General features: G+C 34.7%; 1 long non-coding RNA gene across 1 annotated transcript in view; it reads right to left on the bottom strand.

Annotated features, from left to right (window-relative positions):
- Positions 1–284: 284 nt before the first annotated feature.
- LOC109266677 (uncharacterized) overlaps positions 285–17,565 on the bottom strand; it is a 79,225-nt gene continuing 61,944 nt past the window's right edge. Inside the window, exon 3 of the long non-coding RNA XR_002079813.2 lies at positions 285–379. This is a non-coding gene — a long non-coding RNA (uncharacterized LOC109266677). The remainder of the gene's footprint in view (positions 380–17,565) is intronic.

Genomic DNA, 17,565 nt, shown 5'->3' with positions numbered 1-17,565 from the left:
ACTGTATTATGGAAAATTATTCTTCTCTAGGGTGTACTAGAATTTCTTATTTTAAGAAAAGCAAAATTTTCAGTAGGGGGAAAGTTCAATAGGAGACAATATCATTGTGATGACTGTTAAAATAAGCATGAAGTCATAAACTGAAGTACAGAAACCACCAGTTTCCTTTATTAAAATTAAGGAAGAATAAAGAAAGGCAATATCTCTGTTGGTCTCCTGTGCTTGCACTGGATCAAATCTAGCAAGGGCACCATATGAAAAATGGCCACAGCATACCTAATTACCTTTCGTAATTACTTGGAGATCTGCAGCAACAAGAGAATCTCGCATGGGTCCATTTGATTTCTGCTCCACAATTAGCTGTGCAATCAAGATTTCCCTTAGAAAACAAGCAAGCAGAACTGTAAACAAGTAACTAACAGACAACAAAGGTAGTCACTTCTATGGCCCAAAGCCTTGCATCCAGAAAGACTATTCGTTAAGGAAACTAGTTCCAGACTTTCGTGTCCACAAGAAGTTCTCCTCAGAGTCCCCCAGTTTAAGCACATGTGTGGTCTAGGAGAAAGGATGCCTCTGTTCCTCTAACTCTAATCAACAAGATCAAGGATATAGCCACACACCATGTGACTTCCCAGGCTGTCGCTAGTTGGTACCAGGAAAAAGTTAATTACAATCAGTGAAACAATGTGGCATTTCATTTTGCAACCATGAATCATTCTCTGTCTGGTCTAGACTCCTGAGATTCATTTTCATAGTAAACTAATCTTTAGAGTGTCAGACTGTGATTAGTGATAGTGACACATTTTACAGATTGGGTCCTCAGAGCTGTGCCTACCCTGTTGCTATGGAAAGTTTGGTAGAGATCTTGGTGATAATAATCTTGACATTAGAAAAACTGGCATAAAAATTAAATATGTACCTCCTTATAAAAAAAATTTGACCAAGATTTCAATCTAGAATAGCTAAATGTTTCTTAGCAACCTATATAATTAAATTATAATAGATTATATATAGATGGGACCTACAGGTTTGTGAATTTATATTTGTGTGTTTGTGAGTTAATTACATTTACAGTTTACAGTAATATTTGAAAGGTCACACTCTAAAAAATAGTTATTGACTTGTTAGGTGTACATACCAAATACTCTGAATATTCCTAATGTGTTCTTACCTGTAAAAATGCAACATACTTAGAATTTTTTTTAATGTTTATTAATTTTTGAGACAGAGAGAGACAGAGTGAGTGCAGGGAAGGGGCAGAGAGAGAGAGAGAGACACAGAATCCGAAGCAGGCTCCAGGCTCTGAGCTGTCAGCACAAAGCCCAATGCAGGACTCAAACCCACAGACAGTGAGATCATGACCTGAGCCGAAGTAGGGCATTTAACCAACTGAGTCACCCAGGTGCCCACTGCAACATATTTTTACAGAAAAGCATTATAGGTAAAAGGAGATTGTGAGGAAGAATTTGTAAGATTTACGATACTGTGGAGAATGCCATGGGTGAACCAAGGCAAGTGCCATTATAATAAATCCCTTTGCATCTCTTAAGAATGTTCATGGTTTCTGTGTTTGACAGGGTATTCATAGTCTTCCTGTAACTTATTAGAAGGATATTTAAATTCCACTCTGCTACTATGAAGAACAAGCTATTGAAGATGAACTCCTGCTGGTCTTCTTTTAGACATCAAGTTTTGTTCATCACACAAGAAAGAAAACTCACATTGCAGGGGGAAGAAAGAAATGAGTCCTTCAAGTCGTAAGGAGAAACACACTTGAAGGAAGTCGTTCTTACCTCCTCTTTCCTCAAACATATAAACACAGTTATGGGACCAGGGCATTTGCTCTCCAGTGTATGGTTAGAAAATGGGATTTAATGTGTGGGGGAAGGTTGGGGGAGGAATGCAGTTATATTAACTTCTATTTGCAAATGTGTATTCTTAGGAAGAAGCCTGTAGATCAGAATTGTGTGCAAATTTTTTCTATCAAGAATGAAAAGCTCCTAAAGAGTTTTCCTATGTACCTTTGTGCATAGCACTTAGGATAAGAGTTGCTGTCCACGACGAAGACTCAGACTTGGAGACTTCAAGTCTCATGCCAGACATTAACGTTCAAAATATAAAACATAGGAATTTTAGCACATGACCATTGAAAGAAAACGGTGCATGCTATTTGAAGATAGCCGAGGCTTTATGTAGCACCAAGTTACATGCAAAAATAAGTCAGTCTTATGGTGCTGACACCAATCCTCTGGAAAACCTGAAGATGTAAACGTTGAGGAGTAAATTACAGCACTAGTAAAGTTAACCTGGTAGAGTCCAGAATGGCATATGCAGCAGAGAAAAAAGCAAACAGAAACAGTTCATGCTGTTATAATTGCTACAATTTCATTGGCAATTTAAATAAAATAATTCAAATTGCTGCAATTAACACACACATAGAATTTAAAAGATGGTGGGTGACCTCGCACAAAACATACTGTGGAATCAGCCCTCCTCCAAAGAATTAACCTTCATAAATCATTTGCATCCAAAGGACACCTGGCTTTATGCTCTGCAAAATTTATCAGCACAGGAAAAGCAAGGCTCCTAAATGAGAATGCCATCAACAGCAAGCACTGTCTCCTGGTTTATTTCATCCATATGAATACACAGAGACTGGATGTGTTACATTCACACACTCCCCAGCTGAAAGTGGGATTTTGCTTTTCTGCATGAGTGCCCCGCACAGCTGAGAAGAAACCGTTAGCTGTATTGCTGAGAAGTGAGTCTGATTCACGTTGACAGAGATTCCACTTTTACATGACTTCAGGGGCACAATACCATCTTGTCTGTGGTTTAGGTCTGGATAAAGGGCTCTTTCCATCAACACATTAGAGCATAGTAGCCACAAATTGTTATTTGAGATATGGAGGATATGAGTTCAATGTTTCTCCAGTCACCTGAAACTACATTTAAGACATACTATCTGGGACACATTGGAAGCCTTTTCTCTTATTAGGTCAGATTTATGCAAGCACAGAATGGGCAGTCCAAAGAATGATGATTTATGATCAAAAATTTAAAAAAAGTAACAGCTGGTTGAGTCTAATATGAGTGAATGATGACCTCTACTACCCTTGGCTCTGAGGTGTAGGTCTAGGAAATAAGGTAAGCCAGGTCTAGGAAATAATGTAAGCCATTTGAACTACTGCCTAATGTACAGGGCTTAAAAGCAGTTTTAACATCTAAAATGTGTACTTTTTTTACCCCTTTAAAAATAATCTCCACTCTGGAAGGTACTATTTCAAGATCATAAAACTCTTCTGACATTTTTTTCAAATACCAATTCTTTATACTACAAAGACAAAGGGAGTTCCACTCACCATTCACATTTTCCTTCAAAATTATCACACTAATTCTATGCTTATGGCTTGTAATATTTATATTGGTACCTGTTTAGTCAAAATAATATTTAAACAGGAATGTCATGCTACATCCCATTTATGTGATTGTTATCATACCATTGCAATAGGAGAGCAAAAACATAGCTAATAAAAGGACATAATTCAAGTCAGTTTGAAGGCAAAAGTAAAATTGTACCAGCTGTGGAAACAATAACTGAACTGGGAGGAAATTGTACCTCTATGCAAGTTTTTCACTAAGTGATACTCTCAAATGGGGACAGCAATAAACGAAAGCATTACTTAAATTAGCATCCCCTCTCCAAAGAGAATGGGAACCAGCCTATCACGGACATTCTGTGAATGACCACAACTGGATCCAGAAGTCTCTGGCAGAACAAAATGGGAGGAGATATAAAACAAAGCCAGAGGAGCTGCCAGAGGCAGGTACCTTGCTTATAAAAAGTTCAAGTCCAACTGGGGGGGGGGGGGGGGGAGGAAGGGTGTTGGCAAACTGAAAGAAAATAGAATGCAAAACTAGAAACAATATCAGAATTATTGAATACCAAAACTTCATATGCAAATAAGTAGAAATTAAAGCATGTTCGTTTTGAAATAAGTACTCCTTAAAAGGCTGCCAAAGTCAGATTCTTAAATGGCTATCTGAATGTTAGTTGAAACTGCTTAAATGGTGAATGCTCAGGAATAAAAAAAAAATTAGTAATTTATTCCCAAAGTGACCTTTTCCAGGCCATAATAAATCATCCATATATACTGTCTTTTTTCATGAACCTTCCGTTTAAAGAAGGCAAAAATGGAAGTACTGCTGAGAGCACAAGGCAGTCACGGACTCCAATAGGAAGCACATAAGCACTAATCTAACTTCTTGGCTGAAATTCATCATCGAAAGAAGTGCATGTCTTGTGATTACCTGCCCCAACTCATTCCTTCCTCATGCCTCACATTTCTGTTACCTTTAAGGAATGGTGGGGGAGGGGGATAGAAGAGTCACTGTTCTTGACATTTGCATTTGAATCTTGAGTAAGAAAAGAGGTTTTAAATAAATAAACAAAATGATGATTGAAAACTGCATTTGTCCCATTGAAACAGAAGCCAAGGAATTAACTTTTGAATTGGAGTTTTGAGACTCAAAATATTCAATATTACTCTTACTGGAAAGTGAACTGCTTAAAGCACAGTTATTCTGGCAGTAATAGTAATGAAGACTTTTCATCTTTTATCACCTTGCTCCTTTAACTAAAGTGTGAACCTAAGATCCCCAGGCTCCTCTAAATTCAAGGTTTAAATTTTAAAGAAAAACATCTTTGGGAATATCTACAACTCCATTATAGCATTTCATGCAATTCAATCCAACACACTCTGCATTGTTGTTCACAAATTATGTGATCTTCAGCTACATTTATAAGACTGAATAGTCAGCCTTTAAATCAAAAAGCACAGACATGAGAGTAGGATTATATAAGTATATTAATACACTTAATATATATTTTTTTGTTTTACAAATTAGGCCAGTTACAGCCAAAACACAGCAATGTAACTATTCTCATACCCAATAGAGAGTTTAAACAAAAGATAAAACCACATTTCACATTTTTTATGAATGACTGAATTTTAAATTTTAAGTGAATGGTACTTAAAATTCCCAGAATGGAAATGGGTTACCCACAAGCCACTGTCTACCATCATTCTATAATTACAAAACAAAATACTACAAAGTAAATGAGGTTGATAATTTGTTATAGTATTATAGCATCATAAGTATATTGACAATTTGATGTTATACTCTGTGTTATAATATGTAGATATAGTAGAGTCTAAACACAATTTAAACAAACTTATATGTAATATTCAGCTTTAAAGAGTGTTTTTGCTAAAGGAATATAGATCAGCAAATAAGCAACAAAAATAGTAAAAAGTCTGAAACTAAAATATAGATTTGAGTCATCTTCAGAATGCATTGTTAATTTCACACTATCCCATGAGAAGAAGTACCCAGATCACAACAGATCTCATAACCCTGTGCAGCCACTAATGGACAATTTATTGACATGAATTTCTGTGACAGCATGCAGTGTTGGAAAGGGAAGAATGAGCTGAGGTCCATGACTCTCACTGGAAGTGAGTCTTTGCCTTGATCGAGCATATTGTACGCAGTCAACCAAAGCAGCAAAATATTTCTCGAAATGCATTTATGACAAACTGAATACAGAGGAAATGGGGGAAAAAATCCAAGAATCTATATGAACTAGCGGTACTAGCAGAAATAGACGGTGAGGAGGAAATTTTTCAATTTGACCAGAAAAACTACTGCCCAGAGAGAACGGTTAAGAAAACTAGAAGAACAAAGGTGTCAAAGTGGAAAAAGTAACCTTTAAATAGCGCTGGAGAGAAATATCAGAGGACTTAGAATAAAAGTATTCAGTAACCCACTATATTTCTTGTTAATATTTTATTTTCTTTAAGGAATATACTTCAGAAATCCCTTACATGAAATGACAAAAGTATGTCTGCTCTTTTTGAACAATGTGTCTCTCAAAGCATTACTTATGAATTATTTAACTTTTCTTATGTGTTCATATAGTGAATAATGATTAGGCAATAACTTAAAAGGAAGAGTTGAAGTCCAATAAATTGTTCCGTCCTTCACATATTAATATACATCTTAGGAACAAATAGCTCGCTTCAGTTCAAAAACTGTTGTAAGGTGTGGGTCCAATACCTGCACACTGCAAGGACTTTGTTCTCCCTTAAGGAGTATATTTGCAGTGGTAGCTTACCTTTATTTTAACCACTTTAATCTGATTCCTTCTACCACAGGGCAACAAGCAGAAGCCTTTTTATGCAAATGATTGGGAGAAAGCTGTGATGAAAAGTCTGCATGTAGGAGTAAAATTGTAGATTTTTACCGACTGGATTTTTGTGCCTGGTGAAACCACTGCAGTTCTATTCATCACTTTCTCTGCATGCACCAGGATGGCAAGCTGCACCAGATCTTTGGGATCTGTCGTGATCACGGATTGTGATCAGGGGGCGTTTCCATAGCACTTGTACACATCTCGCTTTAAAAAAAACTCTGTGATGTTGATCACTGTACAATGTAAATGATGAAAGGAGTAAAAACTGAGTCAAAGAGCAGTGAAATGAGTCATTCCAGTTAAAGCAGAATACAAAGTTTGATTCCCAGACACCTGCTGAGGCAACTCTGACTCAAAGGTAACAACTTTTCAAATGAAATTTCACTAGCTATTCATTATATATGGTGAACAGGGGTAATTGATTAAACAGACTCTTTGGTGTCAAGCAGTGGGAAGCGAGATGTTTGTGACTAAGGAAGAAAATGCAGAAGGAGAGAAGAGTCAGGTCATATGCATTTTTTTAAACATGTATTTTATTTTTGAGAGAGAGCACGGGTGGGGGAGGGGCATAGAGGGAGGGAGACAGAGGATCCGAAGTGGGCTCCATGCTGACAGCAGCAAGCCTGATGTGGGGCTAGAACTCACAAAGCCTGAGATCATGACCTGAGCCATAGTGAGACACTTAACTGACCCAGGTGCCCCTGCATTTTTAACTGTTGTAAGTCACACAGCAAAAAATGTCTATTTGTGTATAATCATACTGGGGATATAGGGACCACACTGCATCTACCAACAAGAAACTAGTTTGCTTAATATAGCCTAACAAGTCCTAATTGGAACAGGCAGAAGAAATATGTGCGTACAATACTGTTATCCTAATGATAGAAATGCAACTGGCTATTAGCCAGATTGTTACTGTTTCCTTTACTGAAGCTTGTAATCCCCTGAAAGAAAATGGATTTAGCACTTAGTATTATACCAGGCATTACTTCCCAGGAACACAATCTTCACTAGCTTGCCTCTAAACTTAGAACTCCCACGTATCTCTATCCACTTCTCACCATCCCCACTGGCACCACCACAGGCCAGTATCCTCTCAATGCTCACCAAAACTTTTTCAATAGACTAGTAACTAGGCCCCTGGAAGAGGTTCTGCAGCATTTGGATCCAGTCTTCACACTACAACCAGATTTAGCTTTTTTTTTTTTTTTTAATATTTATTTATTTAAATAATCTCTACCCCCAATGTGGGGCTTGAACTCATGACAACGAGGTCGAGATTTACATGTTCTACTGACTGAGACAGCCAGGTACTCCCATTTAACTTTTTCAAATATCAATCGGATAGCCTCCAACAAACCCCACTATTAACCTTCGGTAGCTACTTTGCTCATAAGATTAACCTGGCCTGTAAACCTCTTGATAGCCTGGTCAACCATGCATACCTCAATATGCATAGCTCTTGCACTTCTCCATGCTCCAGGCACACTGGGCTTATTCAATTCTGTGAATGTCCATGCTGTCTCCCACTACTGGGACTTTTTCCACACGCTTTTCCTCAGACTGGGATATTATCCATTATATCCACTTTCCAGCCTTACTTATGTTGTATTCTCCCTTCCAAGCTTACGTTCAAGGTTTACTTCCTTTAGTTGTTAAGTTTTATCATAGTATGATATTGCTTTCCTCCAAAGCACCAATCTTAGAAGATACTTATATGTGCTTTTGTCTGAGTAGATCTTTGGAAAATGTTTTTCTCGTGAAATATGAAACAACACAGAAATGCACACAAAGCAGAAACGGGCAGTTTATCACTCATGTACCCACCACATAAGACGTAGAATTTTGCATGCAGAAACTCATGCCCTTATCCAATTAGTGTATACTCTTACCACTCCTCCAAAGGAAAGCACTGATATGACTTATATAATGAATACTGTGAAAATTTTCACTACCTAAGCATGCATCTTTAAACAGTGAGTGTAAATTTGCCTATTTTTTGAGCATTCTAGAAATAATCACATGATAATTATTCTTTGTGTCTTCATGGCTGATAATGCAAGCCTTAGCTTTCCTATTCTTACTCAAAGTTGACTTTATAATTTGTGGTTGCTTGTATTTCAGTGTAAACTTTCACCACATTTGCAACTTTCAACAACAAGAAAACACTTCATTGGAATGCCATTAAATCTGTTGATAAATTTGGGGAGAATTGACATTTTGACAATATTGAAGTTTCCAATCCATTAATATGGTATATTCCTCCATTTACTAAGCTTTTCTTTAATTTATCATGTTAATGTCTTATAGTTTTCAGTACAGAAAACTTTGACTTTTTTTGTTAGATTTATTCTTACGTTGGTTTTTTTAATGCTATTGTAAATTGTATCTGTTTTAAAATTTCAGTTTCTATTAATCTGTATAGAAATATAGTTAATTTGGGGTATTTACTTGTATCTAGGACCTTAATAAATTCAGTTATTGGTTTTAGTAGTTTTTTGTAGAATCTTTTGGATTTTCCACATAAACAATGTTGCCTGTAAATAATGACAAAATTAATTACTTCCTTTCAATAACTATAATTCTATTTTTATTTTCCTTATTTATTGGTACAGCTAGGACACCAAATACAACGTTGTATGGATAAGAAAATAACAGACATCTACATTTTTTTCCAATCTCAAAGAAAAAGCTTTCAATAATTCAAAATTAGGTATAATGTTTACTGTAGGGTTCTAGTGATACCTTTTATCTAATTAACAGTTTCCTTCTGTGTCTAGTATGTTAATCATAGACAAGTATTAAATTTTATTTTTTCAACTATTAGACTGATTACATTAGTTGTATCCATTATCTTGTTAATATTTTGTATAGTATTGATATATATTCAAATGTTAAATCAATTTGCTTTTCTATCCTTCTTTTGGCACTGACAGTATTATCCTTTGTATATAATAACCACATTTGGTTTGCCACTAATTTATTTAGATTCCTTAAAAATCTATGTTTATTAATAATATTGTTCTATAATTTTTCTTTGTTGTAGTGTCACTGTATCATTATTGTTACTGTGGTTATTCTGATCTCATGAAATCATTGGGAGTCTTTTTCTCTATTTCCATTTTCTGAAAGTATTTAGTTTCATCTGTCAGCGGATTAATCTGGGACTTAAGTTTTCCTTGTGATAGTTTTCTAGTGCTTTAATTATAAATTTAATTTCTTAAATCTTCCATTTCTTACCATAGCAGTTGTCTTTTAGGAATTTTTCAATTTTATCTAAAAATTTAAACATACATCATAAGTGTTCTTGTTATTTATCATTTTAATATTAGAATCTATAATAATGTTACATGTTTTAATCCTTATATTGTGTATGTATGTGTGTATTTTTAATTTTTAAAAAATGTTGATTTATTTATTTTGAGAGATAGAGCATGAGCTGGGGAGGGGCAGAGAGGCAGGGAGAGAGAGAATCTCAAGGAGACTCCATGCAGAGACTGATGCGGGGCTCAATCCCACAAACCACAGGATCTTGACCTGAGCCATAATCAAGAGTTGGACACTGAACCAACTGAGCCACCCAAGTACACCATGTGTTTGTATTTATTGCTTTTTATTAGCCTCATCAGAGTTTGTCAGTGTTATTAGTCCTTTCACAAAAAGCTCTGGGATTTGTTGATCCCTTTACATGTTTATTTTCTAAGTTGTTAATTTCTATGCTCAGCTTTATTATTTTCTTTTTTCTATATTCTGAAATATATTTTTTCTAAAATATTTGTATTATTAGATCATTGATTTTGAATGATCTCAATTAGTCTAATTTCATAAGTTTTAATGTACATTAATTTTATTATTTTGCTAAAAATATTTCATTACTTCCTTGACTATAGGCATATTTCTTATATTAATTTTTTATTGATTTCTAGATTAATTGAATTTTGAACAAAGTATACACTCAGATTAATTTTGAAATTTATGGATATTTGTTACTTTTTGTAAAGGTTTCATATACATTTGAAAAGAATGTATATTCTTCAGTTCTCAAGTACTTTATGCTTTGTACATTAGGTCAAGTTTATTAATTATGTTGTGAAAATCTTCTATATCCACACTGTTTATTCTATTAGTTACAAATAAAGAGTGTTAAAATATCCCATCACAATTGTAGATTTACCTAATTTTTCCATGTTTTCATGAATCATTGTCACATATTTTATCCATTTTTTGTTATCCATTTATACTTTTTATTTTATACAGTTTTCTTTATCCATTAATCAGTTGATGGACATTAGGGCTCTTTCCATAGTTTGACTATTGTTGATAGTGATGCTATAAACACTGGGGTGCATATATCCCTTCATATCAGTATTTTTGTATCCTTTGGATAAATACCTAATAGTGAAGTTACTGGGTCATAGGGTAGCTCTATTTTTAATTTTTTGAGGAACCTCCATACTGCTTTCCAGAGTGGCTGCACCAGTTTGGATTCCCACCAGCAATGAAAAAGGGTTCACTTTTCTTTGCATCCTTGCCAACATCTGTTATTTCCTGAGTTGTTCATTTTAGCCATTCTGGCAGGTGTGGGGCCATATCTTGTTGTGATTTTGATTTGTTTTTCCCTGATGTTGAGTGATGTTGAGCATCTTTTCATGTGTCTGTTAGCCATTTGGATATATTCTTTGGAAAAGTGTCTTTTGCCCATTTCTTCATTGGATTACTTGTTGTTTGGGTGTTGAGTTTGATAAGTTCTTTATAGATTTTGGATACTAACCCTTTACCTGATATCCTTTGTAAATATCTTCTCTCATTCCATTGTTTGCCTTTTAGTTTCGTTGATCATTTCCTTTGCAGTGCATAAGGTTTTTATCTTGATGAGGTCCCAATAGTTCATTTTTGCTTTTGTTTCCCTTGACTCTGGAGACCTGTTTAGTAAGAAGTTGCTGCAGCTGAGGTTAAAGAGGTTTTTACCTGTTTTCTCTTCTAGGATTTTGATTTGGTCCTGTCTTACATTTAGGTCTTTCATCCATTTTGAGTTTATTTTTGTGTATGGTATAATAAATTGGTCCAGGTTCATTCTTCTGCATGTTGCTGTCTAGTTTTTCCAACACCATTTGCTGAAGAGAGTTTTTTCCATTGGATATTCTTTCTTCGATACATTTTTTTCTGTATTTTACTTTGATCTTTTAGAACCTCCTGCAAACAGGATTTAAAAAAATTTTTGTCTGCCAATCTTTGCATTTTAAGTGAAATTAATCAATTTACATTTAACATAATTACTATGAGTATTTAAATCTATCATCTTACTGTTTCTATTTATGTGTTCTATATTTTTTGTCTCCTCTCGAGTTTTTGCTTGAGTTAGCATTACTTATTATTGTACTTCCTCCATCTATTTCTTGAAAGTTATATATTTCTTTACTATTCTCTTAATGATTAATCTGGAAAATAAAACAAATTTTGAATTATCAAAGCCCAACATTGTCATTCATACCTTTTTTCTAGACAATTCAAAGACCTTTGAACACTATAATTTCATTTATTTCTTACTGGACTTTTATGCCATTGGTATCATGTATTTTAATTCTACACATATTGTAGAACACTGAAACCACAGTTATTCTTTTTTTTTTTTAAGATTTTATTTTGTAATGTTTATTTGGGGGGGGGGGATGGAGCATGAGCAGGGGAGGGACAGAGAGAGAGGGAGACACAGAATCTGAAGCAGGCTCCAGTCTCCAAGCTATCAGCACAGAGCCTGACGGGAGGCTTGAATTCACAAACTGTGAGATTGTGACCTGAGCTGACGTTGGAAGGTTAACCAACTGAGCCACCTAGGTACCCTCATTGTTATTCTTTTATAAGATCAATAACTATATATTTAAACTTTTCATAATTCTTCATTTTGCCCACATTTTTATCTTCCATCTTATTATAGATTGAATGTTTATGTCGTCCCCCCCCCCCCCCCCCCCCCCCCAGGATTCACCTGTTGAAGTCCTAATCTCCAATTTGATGATATTTGGAGTTGGGGCCTTTGGGAGGTACCTAGAGTTAGATGAGGTCATGAGGGTGGAGCCCTCATGAGGGGATTAGTGTCCTAAGAGACACCAGAGAGCTCTCCCTCTCTCCACACACACTCACTGAAGAAAGGCTATGTGAATATACAGGGAGATAGCACTGGGTACAAGCCAGGAAGAAAACTCTCACCAGAAACTGAATTGGCCAGCACTTTGACCTTAGACTTCTTAAGGCTGCAGAATTGTGAAAAATAAATTTCTGCTTTTTAAGCCACCCTGTCTAAGGTATTTTGTTTTGGCAGTGCAAGCTGACTAATACATGTTTGGACTAATTTCCTGTCTGAAGCACATTTTCTATTATTTCCTTAAATGTGAGTCTGTTAGTAATTAATTTTCTCAGCTTTTGTTTTCCTGTAATGTCTTTTTTTCATCCTCATTCTTAGAAGGTATTTCTATTTTAAAAGTTTTGGTTAGCAGCCATTATCCTTCAGATATTTATAATTGATATTCCTTTGTGTTCTACTTTCTTTTTTTCCTACTGCTAAATCAGCTCTTAGTATAATTGCTGTTTCTATAAAAACATGTCTTTTTTTTTTTCTTCTGGCTGTTTTAAAGTTTTATCTTTGTTTTTGTTTTGAAACTAATTTACTATGTTTTTCACCCAGGTGAGAATTTATTTTTATTCCTTGGAGTTCATAGGGTTTCTTCAATTAATGACTTGATGTCTTTCATCAACTTGAGAAAATTCTTAGCCATTATCTCTTGTTTCCCATAACATATTATAAACTTCATGAAAGCAAGATCTATGTCTGCTTTTTTAGTCACTATTATATCATAGGACCAAAAGTGTTTCATAAGTGTTGATTTATCAAAAATTCTTCTGGGACTACATCTCAATACATTCTTCCCTAATTCTTTCTATTCTAATTTCAATATTTCTCTGTGCCTGTCAGTATATTGTCCTTAAATACATTATACTTATTACACTGAGACCACAGTGTTTCTCAATCAAGGCACACATCTGTGGGTATATTCAGTTATACCTTGGGGGTAAACAAAGCTATGAAATAAATGTGGCTCAACTTTCAAAGCTATTTGGGGTAGATATATTTTTTAAATAGTTAAGCAATCACCTAGGTAATTTGAAATATTTTTTATACATAACACAGATGGGATGGAATCAGGATGGTGCTAAGGAGTTTCTGCAACAGAGAACTTCTCTGGAGGGAGTGACTGGGCATATTCTCATGCATCTTATGTTTTACCTATTGACTTTGGATTGGATTTTCTTTTGAAAAAGGACTAGAATGCAAACTATGCATTCTTTTTAAAATTAAGGGGCACTTGGGTGGCTCAGTTAGTTAAGCATCCAACTCTTGATTTTGACTCAGGTCATGGTCTCATGGATTCATGAGAATGAACCCCATGTAGTGCCTTGCACTGACAACACAGAGTCTACTTGGGATTCTCACTCTCTCCTTCTCTCTCTCTCTCTCTCTCTCTCTCTCTCTCTCTCTGCCCCTCCCCCACTTGTCACACACTCTCTCTCACTCAAACAAATAAATAAACCTAATTTTTTTAAAAAATAGTATAAATGTCAAAGTATTCATGCCATGTTCCCAGGTCATCATTCTCTCTTCATTAGAGATATTTCAGAAACACTGTATATTCTCTATCCAGAGTTTATTTGTAAATCTCTGCAAGACATGAGGTATTGTAATGGCATAACTTTTTCTCTTAATCATCTTTACATGCCTAGAGCCTAGCACAATTTAAAAGAAAAAAAAAGTGTAAGCAATGAACGATACTGTGTATTGCAGTCACTTCATGTCTCTCAGAATAACTTCTTTGGGAAAAAGTAGTGGGTAGCAATGACAAACCCTGGAAAAGTCTTAAGAAAAGCCATTAAAAAAATTACTCAATAAAAGGATATAAAACCTTTACTCATAAAAGGTAAGCACATCTGACACAATCTGTTTCAGCAATATTAGTAAAGCTAAACTGGAATAACTGACATTCTATATAATCATGTGAGTTAATATATTCACTCTAACACATTTTGCATCTATTTGTTTATCTCTGTATAAACAGCAGTGAAAGATCTACTGTTTGCTAGCTGCTTAACTTTTGTGAGTGTAGCATAATTATAAGTGAGTTGATAAGTAATGAAAACATTAAGTGTTGTGTAAAGATTATGACTCCAGTGCCTAGTAGGCCAATTAAATTTGATGTTTGTTACTCTGTCTCAAAGTAATTAATGATATGTTTTCCCTTGTGCCTATGTAAATAGCTGATTGATAACAATACAGAAGTGGTTATGAAGGCCAATTCTACTCATTAGATATGTGACTAAGCAACTCATTTTACAGTTAAGGTGACTGGTAGTGCACACTGTGATACCATATAGATGAAATCAATGTTGGACCTTAATGAGTGCAACATAGTAAAGAGTTATATGTTTGGTTTTTTTTTTAATTTATTGAACTGTGTAGGAACAAGAAACCAATGTCATGAAGAATTAGTATTTGTAAGCCATGACTTGATTGCTAACGCATTTGCCTGAAACCAAAAAATAACAACATGAAGTATAACAAAACTTATAGAAAGTGAAATTATATGAGGCCCAGGACATTACACACTATATAGATTCAGTGAATATATGTTAACTTTAAGTTGTTATTTTTCTTCTTGTTTTTTTTTTTTTGTTCTTAATTTTCCTTGTAGCAATAAATAGTATGACAGATGAATAGTCCCTTTAAAATAAATTTTGTCAAACATTTTAAAGTTTAAGGTCTGCTATTATTTTTACATTTGACTCCAGAGTGGCAAAGTGACAATCATTAGTAGATATAAAAATAAAGCCATTGAATAATGGCAAACTTTCTGAAAGCTAAAAGCAAAAAACAACAAGAAATTTTTAAAAACAGAGGGAAAAAAGACCTATTTTCATAGAAGCAATAATTAGACCACAGAACCTTTGGATTGTATCTGAACTTTTTAATAGGCAGATCAGAAATCTAAGGGAATGAGCAAAGTAGGTTTCCAAAATTATTTCTTCGAAAGATTTTATATCTTGTAAAAGGCATAGACTAGTTATGACAAGAAATATCAAGATTGTGTTGGATGGTCTTAAACTTATTTGATAATTTTGTATTGATGTTTTAATTTTTTAATTACACCAGACTGAGTGAGGGCTGGGAGGTAACATAAACTAGTTGGTAATATAGAAGTCTCAATAAAGCCCTACACTTTGGTAAAAATAAAGAGCTGCCTTGGATTCTGAAGAATAAGATAAAATTCCACACATTAAAATGATGAAATTGTACCTGGATTACATATTATGAACACGAATTCCAATTTCACAAGGTTGATAGAAGTGTTTATTGGGGTTTGGACACCTACCACCTTTGTTTCAGAGCCAGAGGCTTTGATAGAAGTAAAGAATAGGAGACAAATTTGGAAGATGTCTGATGGGTCATATTAAATCATCCTGATCCTTGAAACAAAATTTGGCCCACCATTGTAAAGAAAACCAAACTGTTTAAAATTACATTGCACTGGTTATTTTATTGGAGCCTAGCCTTTTTGAATCACCCTCTCTCTATATTTTTATAATAACTTCATTAAAGTCAGAAATAGGTTTCTAAAGTTACAAGGTGAAAATTATCATTTAAAAGATAAATTAGTAATTCTGGAAAATGTTTTACTATCAAAAGACAATATTTACAATAACTGCAAATCTTCTTTGCTTGCCACAATTAACCATCTGGCAAATGGGATATAATTAGGTCATCATTTGGCAATGTGATTTCAATAGACAGGCAGAATACTAATAACACAATGAGCCAAGTTCCATAATCTAATCTAATTCATTATCATTTCTCCAGCACTTCATTTTTGTTTTAAATGACTCTATTTGTTAATCATTCAACATCTCTTTGCTGAAGATAAATAATACAGCACATTCCCAATTGATAGACATGAAAACTGAAAATAAACAGAGTAATTTATCCTTGGTCATACTGCCAATTTTTAAAAAGGCCACATTATTAATTCAGCCTCTGATACCTTCTGATACATTTCACTCAAGAAATATTTACTAAGACACCTACCATGTGTTAGCACCGTATAGGCCACTACAAAATCAAAGACCATATGAGCCCTGGCATAAATGAGCTTAGAGAAACAAGTAAGAAAAAATTGCACATGCAAGTTTTAAAGTAAAGCGATAATACACAGTTCAGAATGACCAGATTTTCTGGAGATTAGGAGTAACCAGGAAATTCTTCATGAAATGGGTCATGAGCATGTGTTTCAATAAGTTTGACAGGTGAAGAGATGGCTATGGGAGTTGAAGAAAATAGAAGCCTAGAATGATCTTCTCTCTCTTCTCTCTTTTCTTCATTATTCTCTCTTCTCTCTCTCTTCTTTCTTCTTCCTCTCTCTCCTCTTCTTTCTCTTATCTTTCTACTCTCTCTTCTCTTTTTTCTTTCTGCTCTCTTTCTCTCCTCTTTCTTTCTTCTCTTATTCTCTCTTTCTTTCTTATTGAACTGACAGTATAGGTGGTAGCCTCAACCAGTTTGGGTGATTAATGTGGAGTAGCAGCAGATTGAGGAGATAAAGTAATGACCTCAATTTTTACATGACTGATGTTGAGGCTTGATGTATAAAATCTAAGAATTTTTTGGTCTACTTCTGGAGCTATTGATAAAGACACAATTAATATAGTTGAAATGCTGGGAATAAAAAAGGGTGGCCAACAAGAATTTACTGAGTAAAAATAGACAAGGGCTGAGAATAGAGTTCTGGGACAACATTTTTATTTAAGCGATGAGTCGAGAGGTCACCAAAATATTTTAAGTAGGAACTGTCAGGAATAGAAAGAGAAGCAGAATATAGTGTCATAGAAACAACAAACAAAAAATCAGAAGGGTGAACCAGTCAGTTTTTTTCTTTCTGTGTTGATGCTGTATAAAAAAAAAAAACTTACAAAATATTAGCACTTATAACAAAACATCTGTTTTTCTTGCATATGGATCTATGGGTCAGCATAAGCAGTTCGGTTTCATGTTTTCACCTGGTTTCAGGTACAAGTTCAGTTCAGGGTCCCCCCATGTGACCTAAGTTGTACATTTTGCTGATCAGACCATCCATTAAGTGAGCATGTTCTTCTCAAAGCATATGGAAAAAGCATGAGAAGTCAAGCATATTTGAAATCCTTGATCGCCTCATGTCTATCATTCTATTGTCCAAAGAAAGACATATATCAAAGAATCAGAGATACACATTCCA

Source organism: Panthera pardus, unplaced genomic scaffold (genome assembly GCF_024362965.1).
Source record: "Panthera pardus isolate Hobbes unplaced genomic scaffold, ASM2436296v1 HiC_scaffold_11, whole genome shotgun sequence".
NCBI classification, from domain to species: Eukaryota; Metazoa; Chordata; class Mammalia; order Carnivora; family Felidae; genus Panthera; species Panthera pardus.
The sequence above is the reverse complement of the archived record's forward strand: the minus strand, read 5'-3'. Positions and strand labels throughout refer to the sequence as shown.